This window comes from Ascaphus truei, chromosome 1 (assembly GCF_040206685.1).
Source record: "Ascaphus truei isolate aAscTru1 chromosome 1, aAscTru1.hap1, whole genome shotgun sequence".
Lineage (NCBI taxonomy): Eukaryota > Metazoa > Chordata > Amphibia > Anura > Ascaphidae > Ascaphus > Ascaphus truei.
The window spans coordinates 459,493,525-459,507,075 of NC_134483.1; the positions used below are offsets into that span (position 1 = coordinate 459,493,525).

At 43.7% G+C, this 13,551-nt stretch overlaps 1 pseudogene; it reads left to right on the plus strand.

Moving 5' to 3' along the window:
• The first annotated feature begins 1,171 nt into the window (after positions 1–1,171).
• Positions 1,172–13,551, plus strand: part of LOC142502744 (AP-2 complex subunit alpha-1-like) — a 32,677-nt pseudogene continuing 20,297 nt past the window's right edge.

Below are 13,551 nucleotides of genomic sequence, written 5' to 3' on the forward strand. Positions count from 1 at the left end.
CAGTTACATAGTAGATGAGGTTGAAAAAATACATATCTCCATGAAGTTCAACCTATGCTAAATGTAGATGACAGATACTTTATCCTATATTTGTATTTACAGTATATTGATCCTGACAAAAGGCAAACAAAAAAAACCCCAGTGAAATATCATCCAATAATATCTCATAGAGGGAAAATAAATTCCTTCCTAACTCCAAATAATTGCAATCAGATTACTCCCTGGATCAACATCCTTCTCATGTTTACTTTTTAGGTATATCCCTGTATACCTTTCCTTTCTAAAAAGATGTCCAACCTTTTCTGAAAATATCTCTTGTATCTGCCATCACAGTCTTCATGGGTAATGAATTCCACATTTTAACTGCACTTACTGTAAAGAACCCTTTCCTTTGTTGCTGGTGAAATTTCCTTTCTTCCAACTTTAAGGGGTGACACTGTGTCCTTTGTACTGCCATTAGGATGAATAATTCTTATGAAAGATCCATATATTGTCCCCAAATATATTTGTATATAGTTATCATATCCCCTCTTAGACGCCTCATTATAATGTAAATACATCTAATTTAGCTAGCCTCTCCTTGTAAGTTAGTTTGTCCAACCCATTTATTCATTTTGTGGCACTTCTCTGCACTCTCTCTAGTTCCATAATGTCTTTTCTAAGGAGTGATGCTCAAAATTGTTTTCCCTATTCAAGGTGTGGTCTTACTAATGTTTTATAAAAGGGGCATACAGTAATTATGTTTACTTCCCTTCCATCCATTGTCCGTTTAATGCAAGATAAGATCTTGTTTGCCTTTGCAGCTACTGCATGACTTTGGGCACTATTGCTAAGCCTGCTGTCTACAAGCACTCCTAAATCCTTCTCCATCAAGAATTCCCCCAATTTATCCCCATTTAATTTGTAAGTCGCCAGTTTATTCTTGCTTTACAAATGCATAACCTTACATTTATCTGTATTAAACCTCATCTGCCATTTACCTGCCCAAGTTTCCAGTCTCACCAAGTCCATCTGGAGAGAAATTACATCAGGCTCTGATTCTACTATCTTACACAATTTAGTATCATCAGCAAAGATGGAGACTTTGCTCTCGATGCCAACCTCAAGGTCACCTCGCGACCCTGCCGTTGTTGCCAGCATCACCCATTGCCGCCGCCGCCCAACTTAATTAGCTCGGCTGTGGGGCGAGGAGGGACCGTACACAGCGGGAAAGATGTCGGCCGTATCTAAAGGCGACGGGATGCGGGGGCTGGCCGTGTTTATCTCTGACATAAGGAACTGTAAATGTAAAGAAGCTGAAATTAAAAGAATCAACAAGGAGTTGGCCAATATTAGATCAAAGTTCAAGGGAGATAAAGCATTGGATGGCTACAGTAAAAAGAAGAATGTCTGTAAACTCCTCTTCATCTTCCTGCTGGGGCATGATATCGACTTTGGGCACATGGAAGCTGTGAACCTACTGAGCTCCAACAGGTACGCAGAGAAGCAGATTGGCTACCTTTTCATCTCGGTGCTGGTGAATTCCAACAGTGAACTGATTCGCCTTATTAACAATGCTCTCAAGAATGACCTTGCCAGCCACAACCCCACCTTCATGTGCCTGGCTCTGCATTGCATCGCAAATGTAGGCAGCAGGGAAATGGCAGAAGCCTTTGCTTCCGAGATCCCCAGGATTCTGGTTGCGGGGGACACCATGGACAGCGTGAAGCAGAGTGCTGCACTGTGTCTATTGAGACTGTACAAGACCTCCCTGGACCTTGTGCCCATGGGTGAATGGACATCAAGGTTGGTTCACCTCCTTAATGACCAGCACATGGGAGTTAGCTCTACGAAACGCGTTGGATGTTATTATTCTATGCCATATATTTGCTATTAGTCATATGCTGGATTCGCTCTGCTATTTACATCATATTTTATGCTAGTTTGGTGTTATTTGGACTATTAAGAGACTCTAAGGGACTTGTTTCCTCCTTCCCGCCGATCCCATCACCGCTGCGGAGACTGTGACGTCATCACGCAGTACCACGTGATGGAGCGGCATCGTGGCACGCTGAGAGTGCCCCTGCAAGTTGCGGTTTGGCGTCCGCCTAGCGGGACTATGTGCCGAGCCACTCCAACGGCCCCAGACTGCTTGTAAGTCTGAGTGGCCTTATCGAGCAGTGATCAGCTGCAGGAGAGACGGGTCACTCAAGGGGAAATCCCCCTGGAGGCGGCACATCATCGGATGAGGAGCGGTTCCACTGAGTATCTGAATCTGCAGCGAAGCTTGGCTGTTTAAAGGAAACCCCCCTGGGAGTGACGTCCTGCTAGCTGAGGAGTGCAGGAAACAATTCAGCCCCAGAACCATTGCAGAGGCTCCTGCAGAGAAAAGACAAGCATCAGACCTTCCTGTTAACAGCTATTGAGCGGTAACAAGTGTGGTATACACTAAATGCACCAATTTTTTCAATTTGATGTACGCAGATATATTACCTATTAATTATTAATTACATATTAATACTTGCTTCACTATTTGGCATTGTGCGCTGTTTTCTTTTTGTTTCTATTAGTCTCATAACCTGCCTCTGCAGGAAAAACCCGGATTACTTCAAAACCTGTGTCTCTTTGGCAGTCTCCAGGCTCAGCAGGATTGTCTCTTCAGCCTCAACAGATCTGCAGGATTACACATATTACTTTGTGCCAGCTCCCTGGCTCTCTGTTAAGCTCCTGCACCTTCTTCAATGCTATCCTCCACCAGAGGATGCTGCTGTGAAGGGGCATCTGGTGGAGTGCCTGGAGACCATCTTAAACAAAGCGCAAGAGCCTCAAAAGTTCAAGAATGTGCAACATTCAAACGCCAAGAACGCTATACTGTTTGAGGCTATCAGCCTCATTATCCACTATGACAGTGAACCCAATTTGCTGGTGAGAGCCTGCAACCAGCTTGGCCAGTTCCTTCAGCACCGGGAGACCAATCTGCGATACTTGGCCATGGAAAGTATGTGCACGCTGGCCAGCTAAGAATTCTCTCACGAGGCTGTGAAAACTCACATTGAAACAGTCATCAATGCACTGAAGACTGAGAGAGATGTCAGTGTCCGACAGCGAGCTGCAGATCTCCTTTATGCCATGTGCGATCGTACCAACGCTAAATAGATCGTGTCTGAAATGTTGAGCTACCTGGAAACAGCAGACTACTCCATTCGCGAGGAAATAGTGCTAGAGGTAGCCATCTTGGCAGAAAAATACGCTGTGGATTACAGTTGGTACGTGGATACTATTCTGAACCTAATCCGCATTGCTGGAGATTACGTCAGCGAAGAGGTCTGGTACCGTGTCATCCAGATCGTCATCAACCGGGACGATTTGCAAGGCTATGCTGCAAAGACCGTCTTTGAGGCCCTGCAAGCCCCAGCTTGCCATGAGAACATGGTGAAGGTGGGAGGCTACATCCTAGGCGAGTTTGGTAACCTAATTGCAGGAGACCCTAGGTCAAGCCCCCTGGTGCAGTTCAACCTACTGCACTCCAAGTTCCATCTGTGTAGCGCGTCTACCCGAGCCCTCCTGCTCTCCACCTATATCAAATTCATCAACCTCTTCCCGGAGACAAAACCCACTATCCAAGATGTACTTCGCTCTGACAGCAGATCAGAAATGCCGAAGTGGAGCTGCAGCAGAGGGCTGTAGAGTATCTCAAACTGAGCTCCATCGCCAGCACTGATGTCCTTGTAAGTGCCCCCATGTGTGGAGGTGTACATTTTTAGTAAATGCATTTGCCTAGTATAAAAGGTTAGATAAATCACTCCATAATCATGGGTGACTTTTGGTGTACAACTGCGTATATTTTGTACAAGATCAGTTTTCAGACTCCTGGCTTCCTTTTTAATTTTGACTGTAGTTGTGTTTTGTGAAAGACTCATAATAACACAAAATCTGGCATTTTATTAATTAGAATAATTTCGAACTGTAATAATCACAGAGCAGATCCTAATGGGTAGTCCCTTTTTGAACAAAGTTGTACTAATGTAACAATGTATTTGTAATCATGTATTATTTGTCATTATAACTCTATGCCCAGGACATACTTGAAAACGAGAGGTAACTCTCAATGTATTACTTCCTAGTAAAACATTTTATAAATAAATAAAATAAATTAATAAACACGTTAAAAATCAGTGTTCCCAGTATTGTATTGTATGTCTTTATTTATATAGCGCCATTAATGTACATAGCGCTTCACAGTAGTAATACATGTGGTAATCAAATAAATAACAGATGATATAAATAACAGATCATGGGAATAAGTGCTTTAGACATAAAAGTAACATTAATGAAGAGGAATCCCTGCCCCGAGGATCTTACAGTCTAATTGGTAGGTAGGAAGAACGTACAGAGACAGTAGGAGATCTGGTAAGTGCGTCTGCAGGGGGACAAGCTTTATGTATCATGTGTTCATAATATCCACAGTGCTATTCATTTGCTTCTTTAAGCAAGTGTGTCTTAAGGTGGGTATTAAAGGTGAATAGAGAGGGTGCTAGTCGGGTACTGAGGGGATGGGCATTCCAGAGGTGTGGGGCAGTCAGTGAAAAAGGTATAAGGCGGGAGAGGGCTTTAGATACAAAGGGGGTAGAAAGAAGACATCCTTGAGAAGAACGCAAGAGTCTGGATGGTGCAAAATGAGATGTAAGGAGGGGCAGAAGAGTGTAAAGCTTTAAAAGTGAGGAGAAGAATGGAGTGTGAGATCGGAAGCCAGGAGAGGGATTTCATGGGGGGAGATGCTGAGACAAATCTAGAAAAGAGTAGAGTGATTCTGGCAGCAGCGTTTAGGAAAGATTGTAAGGGATACAGGTGAGAGGCAGGAAGGCCGGACAGCAGGAGGTTACAGTAATCAAGACGGGAGAGAATGAGGGCCTGAGTCAGAGTTTTAGCAGTCGAGCAACAGAGGAAAGGGCGTATATTTGTTATATTGCGGAGGATAAAGCGACAGGTTTTAGAAATGTTTTGAATGTGAGGGGAAAATGTGAGAGAGGAGTAGAGTGTGACCCCTAGGCAGCGTGCTTGGGCTACTGGGTGAATGATCGTAGTTCCAACAGTAATGTGGAAGGAGGTAGAAGGGCCAGGTTTGGGAGGAAGTATGAGGAGCTCTGTTTTAGTCATGTTGAGTTTAAGGCGGTGGAGGGCCATCCATGATGATATAGCAGAGAGACATTCAGAAACTTTGGTTTGTACAGCAGGTGTAAGGTCGGGTGTTGAAAAGTATATTTGTGTGTCGTCAGCATAGAGGTGATAATTAAACCCAAAAGATGTTATTAGGTCACCTAGAGAGGGTGTGTACAGAGAAAAGAGAAGAGGTCCCAGGACTGAGCCCTGGGGTACACCCACAGAGAGATCAATAGAGGAGGAGGAGGTGTGAGCAGGAGAGACACTGAAAGTACGATGGGAGAGGTAGGATGAGATCCAGGATAGAGCTTTGTTCCGAATACCAAGAGTATGGAGAATGTGAAGGAGAAGAGGGTGGTCCACGGTGTCAAATGCTGCAGAGAGGTCACGTAGTATGAACAGAGTGTAATGACCTCTGTCTTTGGCAGCATGGAGGTCGTCAGTTATTTTAGTGAGGGCTGTTTCCGTGGAGTAAGCAGTGCGGACGCCAGATTGTAGAGGGTCTAGGAGAGAATAGGTGTTGAGAAAATGGAGCAAGCGAGAGAATACAAGACGTTCAAGGAGCTTAGAGGCAAAAGGCAGGAGGGAGACAGGTCGATAGTTAGAAAGACAGGTAGGGTCAAGCTTGCTGTTTTTGAGCAATGGTATAACTGTTGCATGTTTGAAGGAGGATGGAAAGGTTCCAGAGCAGAGGTAGGAGTTAAAAATGTGTGTGAGCGTAGGGATTTTAGTAGGAGCAAGAGGTTTTAGGAGATGGGAGGGAATGGGGTCAAGAGGGCAAGTGGTAGAGGGAGTAGAGGCGATCAACAGCGACACATCCTCCTCTGAGACAGTGGAAAATGAGTCAAGGAAGGCAGGAGGAGAGTTAGGAAGAGGTGTAGGATGGGAGGAAGAAACAGAGGGGATGTTCTGACGTATGGATTCCACCTTTTCCTTAAAATAGTCAGCAATGTCCTGAGGGGAGATGGCGGAAGGAGAGGCAGCTGAGGGTGGTTTGAGTAGAGTATCAAAGACAGAGAACAGTCAGCGTGGTTTAGACGTGTGCATGTTGATTAGTGAAGAAAAGTAGACTTGTTTAGCTTGCGAGGGCAGAGTTGAAACAGGATAGCATAAATTTGCAGTGAAGGAAGTCTGCGAGAGTATGAGATTTCCTCCAGAGGCATTCAGAGGAACGAGTGGAGGAACGCAGCATGCGTGTGTGGGAATTTAGCCAGGGTCTAGGGTTAGAACTGGCGAGGGTGGCAGAGAGAAAGCCGGGCATGTAGATCAAGAGAGGAGGACAAGGCAGAGTTGTAGTTCCTGACCAGGTTGTCAGGGTCTGTAGCAGAGCTGAGAGAGGAGAGGGAGGAGCGTAAAGTGGACTCAAAGTCAGATAAGTGAATAGAGCGCAGATTTCTGCAGAACCGGGGGGGGGGGTATATGGAGGTGGAGAAGGGGAGAAGCGAGATAGAGAGAATGAGATGAGGTGATGGTCAGATAGAGGAAAATGGGAAATGGAAAAATCAGAGAGAGAGAAGTTTTTAGTGAAAACCAGGTCTAAGTAGTGGCCATCCTTGTGGGTGCTGGCTGCAGTCCACTGTTGAAGGCCAAAAGAAAGGGTTAGAGAAAGAAAGCGGGAAGCCCAAGGCAGATAGGGGTCATCAATGTGGCAATTGAAGTCCCCAAGGAGAAGAACAGGGGAGTCTGAGGAGAGAAAGAAAGAGAGCCAGGATTCAAAGTGAGAGAGAAAGGCAAAAGGGGGATGAGTAGAGGTAGGTGGGCGATAGATGACCGCCACATGGACAGGGAGAGGAGAGAAGATCTGGACAGTGTACGCCTCAAAGGAGGGAAAAGCAAGAGATGGAGGAATAGGAAGGGTTCGGTAACGGCAGAGAGAGGAGAGCAGGAGCCCCACGCCTCCACCCCTGCCATCAGTGCGCGGAGTGTGGGAGAAGGAAAGGCCACCATAGGAGAGGGCTGCTTCCAGAGCAGAGTCAGACTGAGTGAGCCAGGTCTCAGTTATAGCAAATAGGAGCAGAGAGTGAGAGAGAAAAAAGTCATGTACAGAGAGGAACTTGTTAGAAAGGGAGCGAGCATTCCAAAGGACACAGGAGAAAGGGAGAGAGGAGGGAGGGTGGCAGGGGATGGGTATGAGGTTGAGGGGTTGACACCAGAAGGAGTAGAGCTTGCAATTGGCAGGCGAGGACGAGAGCATGTAGGAATAAGGCAGGGACCAGGATTGGGAGAGATATCCCCAGAAGCAAGGAGGAGAAGCATGGATAGAAAGAGGATATGTGAGGATGATTTGTAGGGGTGTTTTTTTAGTGCATGGGGATATAGCTGTGTGGTGTCAGAGGACAACGGTAAGAAAAGAGTTCATGTGAACAGAGAAGTGATGAAGGAAGGAGAGATGGAGATATATGAATAGAGTTAGAGACATACTGAGGCTGGTAAAAAGAAGTACATAATTTGAGAATAAGTGAAGTCACAGCAAATATAAATGGTAAAGACATCATCACAGCAGTAATGATGCAGTCTGGTATAGATGATATCCTCCTTTCCAGCGTAGTTCAAATGCAGGAATCAGGGCCAGTTGGGGGTGTCCACTTCTTCACTTCTTTTGACCTTCCTTTTAAACTTCCGTTGTTCAGTAGTCCTGCCACTTATAATGGGCCACTTGGAGATGGGCTGCAGGAAGACTAGCTGTTCTGATTGGGTTTATATGGGCCTAAAAAGTCACCTCACAGTTTTGTTCTGTCTGCTTAATTAGCACATCTGAGGCACATTCAAACAGATGGTTTTCTACACAGGGTGTTCCCTGCCTACAGTAGGTGGCAACACTTAATTCAATTAAGAGTTGAGGCAGACAGGATTCAGATATGGGATATTACCTAAGATTGTTTCAGTTGCATATACTGACATACACACAGCAAAGAGTTGAAGCAGACAGGATTCAGATATAGGATATTACCTAAGATTGTTTCAGTTGCATATACTGACATACCGATCCCTAAGGTAATCCACTCACGACCCTAGCCCAACCTGAAAAGTTCCATTAATAAAACACTCTGTTGTCCGTCCTTCAACCAGTTTTCAATCCAGGTGCATATATTTTTTACTGAGTCCAATTTGCTTTATTTTGTACACCAACCTCTTGTGTGGAACCGAATCAAAAGCCTTTGCAAAATATAAGTATACCACATCAACTGCATTACCCTGGTCTAAATTCCTACATACCTCCTCAAAGAAACAAAGAAGGTTAGTTTGGCAAGATCTATCCTTCATAAATCCATGCTGACTATTACTAATAATTTTGTTTTCCATTAGGTATTCCTGAATATTATCCCGTATTAAACCTTCAAGTAGTTTCTCCACTATTGAAGTCACGCTTACAGGTCTGTAATTCCACGGTTGTGATCTAGCTCCCCTTTAAAATATAGGCACCACATCTGCTTTACACCAATCTTGTGGTACTGAGCCTGGAAATGGAGTCCTTGAATATTAAATGTACAGTACCGACACACTTTATTGCAGTGTGGTCGGTACCGCAAGCCGGGAGATTTCCCGGCTTGCTAGTGGCCGCCCCTCGGCGTGCCGCGCGTCATAGACGCGCGGTCACGCGTCTTCGGGAGCCTGCGCCCCCTGCACACGCGTACAGGGCTCCCCGAGGGAGCCCTGGTGTCCCGCGATATGCGGGACGGCGGCAGGGGGTTCCGGGGGACCCGGCGGACCCGGCAGCGGTAGGGAGAGCGCCCCGATCGGAGGGCGCTCTTCCGCTGCTTCGGCGCGCGCCCGTCACACTCGGGCGCGCGCCAGGCTACTGCTGCGGCCAAGAACGGGCAAATGCTCGAATAAACTTGGCCGCAGCAGTAATGGTTTGGCTATTACTGAACTTAACTCCTCGAGAACTCTTTGATGTATGCCATCGGGCCAGGTGCCTTATTTACTTACAATTTTTGTCTATGAACTTCTTCATCAGTTAACCAATTGTTCATTAATATGGAGGTTGTTGCTTTCTCCTGCGGCACTACAATTGAAATTGATTCTTCCCTGGTAAACACAGAAGCAAAGAATTTGTTTAATACTTATGCTTTTCCCTTATCTCCAATAATTTGCCTGTCTATCTCACACTGAAAAGTCCTATATTTTCTTTCCTCATTTGTTTGTTATTATGGTACTTAAAGAACTTTATGGGGCTGTTCTTACTTTCTATTGCAATCCTTTTTCATTATCCATTTTTACTAATATGATTGCCCTTTTGCAATTTTTGTTACATTCTTCTATAATTCTGATACGATGCCTCGACCCTTCTGACTTAAAGAATCTAAACGCCTTCCTCTTCTTTTCCATTTCATCCCCTACCTGTTTATTTTTTAGCCACATTGGTTTTGACTTATTTATTTTATACTTTTTACCCAAGTGTGAACATTCTGAACACATGATACATAAAGCTTGGCCCCCTGCAGACGCACTTACCAGAACCATAGCCTCTCTGACCTTCAACACATACTTCAGTCTGACGTTTTGAGACTCGAAAACTGGATTTCCCAAAACAAACTGTTTTTAAACACTGACAAGACTGTAACAATGGTATTTGGGACCAAGACTAAATTTGTAAAGCTCCCAGTGACTGAGCTCCTGATTAGAACCAACGCTAACACCACCCTAACACCTGTCACTAGTTTTAAATACCTGGTCTTATGGTTTGACTCCCACTTAACATTCGGGATGCACATTGATACCCTGACAACCAAGACCTATGCCAAACTAGGGGTACTTTACAGGAACAAATCCTCCCTAAGTCTCCTGGTCAGAAAGCGTATTGCACAGCAGGTGCTAATGCCAATTATTGACTATGGAGACATAGTATATGGCTCGGCACCTCAAACCCACCTTAGCAAACTTGACACCCTCCACAATTCAATTTGTCGTTTTGTTCTCCAATGCAACTACAACACACATCACTGCGAAATGCTCAAAGAACTAGATTGGTCATCACTGAAGTCTAGGCGCAAAGTTCACCTTTCCTGTCTCACCCTCAAATACTTTCTGGGCAAGCTACCCAGCTACCTGAACAAGCTCCTCACCCCTACCACATGCAGCACCTATCACCTGAGATCAGACTCCAAAAGACTATTCATGGTCCCAAGGCTCAACAAAGTATCCGGACGTTCCTCCTTCTCCTTCCGTGCACCCCAAAACTGGAACAACCTACCAGAGACTCTCACATCCACCACCAGTTTAAGTTCTTTCAAATCTAAGGCTGTCTCACATTTTAACCTGGTCTGTAACTGTTTCATACGCTCATAATATATATTTTCTTTAACTGTGCATGCAATGTCTTGTATATAATGTATACCTTGTTCATTTATGTAACTGTACTTGTAACCATGTATTATTTGTTTTTCTCTGTGCCCAGGACATACTTGAAAACGAGAGGAAACTCTCAATGTATTACTTCCTGGTAAAATATTTTATAAATAAATAATAAATAAATAAATAACTCCCTCCTACTGTCTCTGTACGTTCTCCTTACCTACCAATTAGATTGTAAGCTCCTCGGGGCAGGGACTCCTCTTCCTTAATGTTATGTTTATGTCTAAAGCACTTATTCCCATGATCTGTTATTTATATTATCTGTTATTTATTCGATTACCACATGTATTACTACTGTGAAGCGCTATGTACATTAATGGCGCTATATAAATAAAGACATACTGTACAATACAATACAATACAATACTGATGAGTGTGCTTTTCTAACACTGTTTTAAAGACTGCCCATTTATCTTCTACATTTTTCCCTGCATAAACATCATCCCAATGTATTACTTGTAGATATTCCTCAGTTATTTAAAATCTGCCTTTCTAAAGTTTAAGTTCTTTGTTGAACCCAAGTAATCTGTTTTTTGATAATTTATTTCAAATGAGACCATGTTATGATAACTGTTACCCATATGTTCATGGACCTGAATATTTGCTATTACTTCTACATTGTTTGATATTACCAAATCTAGTATTGCTCCTCTCCTGGTTGGGTCCTAAATAATTTAGATCATATAATTGTCTTTAAGCACACCCAAAAACCTGTTTCCTTTTGCTTTAATGCTAATCTCATTGCCCCAGTCTATATCTGGATAATTAAAATCACCCATTATGCAAACATGACCTAGTTTTGATGCCTTCTCCAGTTGCAAAAGTATTTTGGCTTCCTCAATCTCACTGATATTTGGTGGTTTATAGCATATCCCTACAAACATTTTCTTTATACTTTTACCTCCACTGCTAATTTCTATCCACAAGGTCTCTTCATTTTCATCATTCCCTTCATAAAAATCTTCCCTTATAATAGGTTTTAGATCCGGTTTAACATATAAGCATACTCCACCTCCTCTTCTATTTGCTCGATCCTTCCGAAAAAGGGATTAACCCTCAAAATTAACTGCCCAGTCATGAGTTTCATCCCATGTTTCAGTAATGCCTATGATATCATACTGCTCCCATGTAGCTATTAATTCAAGCTCCCCCATTTTATCTGTCAGGCTTCTTGCATTGGCAAGCATGCATTTACGTTTTTTTCAGCCTGTACTATTATAATATTTTTTCCTTCCTTTCTGCGTCAACTTGGTTTAGTCTTTAGAAGTTTTCTAGTATTATCTTTATTTTCTATGAGTGTCTCGCTGCTTGCCAAACTCGCACTTGCCCCCATTTTACTTCCATAACAACTTGTTTCCTCATCTTTTCTATTTAGTTCCTTATCTGATTCATTCCCCTCCCACCTCCATCCTAGTTTAAAATCTCCTCCAACCTTTTTATCATTCTCCCCACTAGCACAGGAGATCCCTCTTCATTGAGGTGAAATCCGTCCCTAGAATAAAGATGCACCTCTCAGAAAAGGAGTCCTAGTGCTCTAAAAGCCCCAAACCCTCCTTCCTACACCACTTTCTTAGCCATGTATTAACCTCCCTAATCTCTGACTATCTCCCTGCGGTAGCGCATAGCACTGGCATTGGTAGTATTTCAGAAAATACAATCTTGGAGGTCCTTGCCTTAAGCTTTTGGCCTAGATCCCTGAAATCAATTTTTTGGACCCTCCATCTTTCTCTAACTTTGTCTTTGGTGCCAACATGTACCAAAACTGCCGGGTCAATCCCAGCTCCTCCCAACAATCTGTCTACCCGGTCCGCAATGTGCCGAACCCGAGCACCTGGGAGACAACAAGCTGTTTGGTTCATGCGGTCATGGCAACAGATTGCCCTATCTACCTTCCTAATAATGGAGTCCCCTACCACCACAATATTTCTTTGTATCTGAGCATCCTGAGTCCCCTGTGTGCTGGAAGAACTATTCCCCTGGCTGCTAGAGGAATCAGTCTCCCCCAGCCTTGCATTTTTGCCCTGACATTCCCAATATCTTCACTCAACACAGCAAATCTATTGGCATGGGTCAGCTAAGAACTGGCCTGCCTCTCCCTATTGCCCCTGCCTCCCCTTCTAACTGTTACACAGCTGCCTTCCTGCTCCTCACCAACAGCGCCACCATCTGCACTACTAGTCGAAGCAAGGGCCTGCTCAGTGAGCACTAAACCCCTTTCAATACTGTCAATGTCCCTCAATATTGCAAGTTTCCTCTGCAGATCAGCAATCTCTGACTCTAAAGAGACCACCCGCTCACACTTCCCACAGCGGTATGCTCATTGGAACAGCTGCTCTAAGTGCACATATATCAACCAGTCACGCAGATCAGCACACGCCTTTCTGAGCCTAATATACAGAAATTATAGCATTTATTAGATAATAACTAGATACATAAAGTACAGCTTAACCCCCTTATAACGCTGTGCTTGAGGTCCAAAGAATCACATCGCGCAAAAAGCGGATCGCGTTAGAAATAATGTACAATTGTATGCATTGTACAATAAAGTATTTAAAATACCAATAATTGTGTTGTAAAGTATTCATAAATATGAAAATTGGGAGCCACGCTTGCACCGCTTTATAAGCGGATTCGCGTTGTAACGGATCGCGTTATAACAGGGTTGAGCTATATTGTGTTTTATAGTCACAAAGTAAAAAATTAAAATAAAAGCTGAAGCAGTAGCTCTGTGAGTAAAGACACTGATTCTGTAAACAATGATACTTAGTTTAAATCACAGCACCCTGGTTCAATTCCCAATGTCAGCTCCTTGTGTCATTGGGAATGTCATTTTATCGTCTTGTGCCTCAGGCACAAAAAACAGACTGAAGATCTTCTAGGCAGGTACTGTCTGTAAATATTCTATGTACTTGTACATTGCTGCTTACTGTGCACTATATAGTAATTGTGAAGCGCTTTGAGTCTCATTGAGAGAAATGTGCTGTATGAAAAAAGTTATTATTATAAAAAAAATATTGCCATGTACTGTAGGTTTGTCTGACTACTTGTAATGGGTTA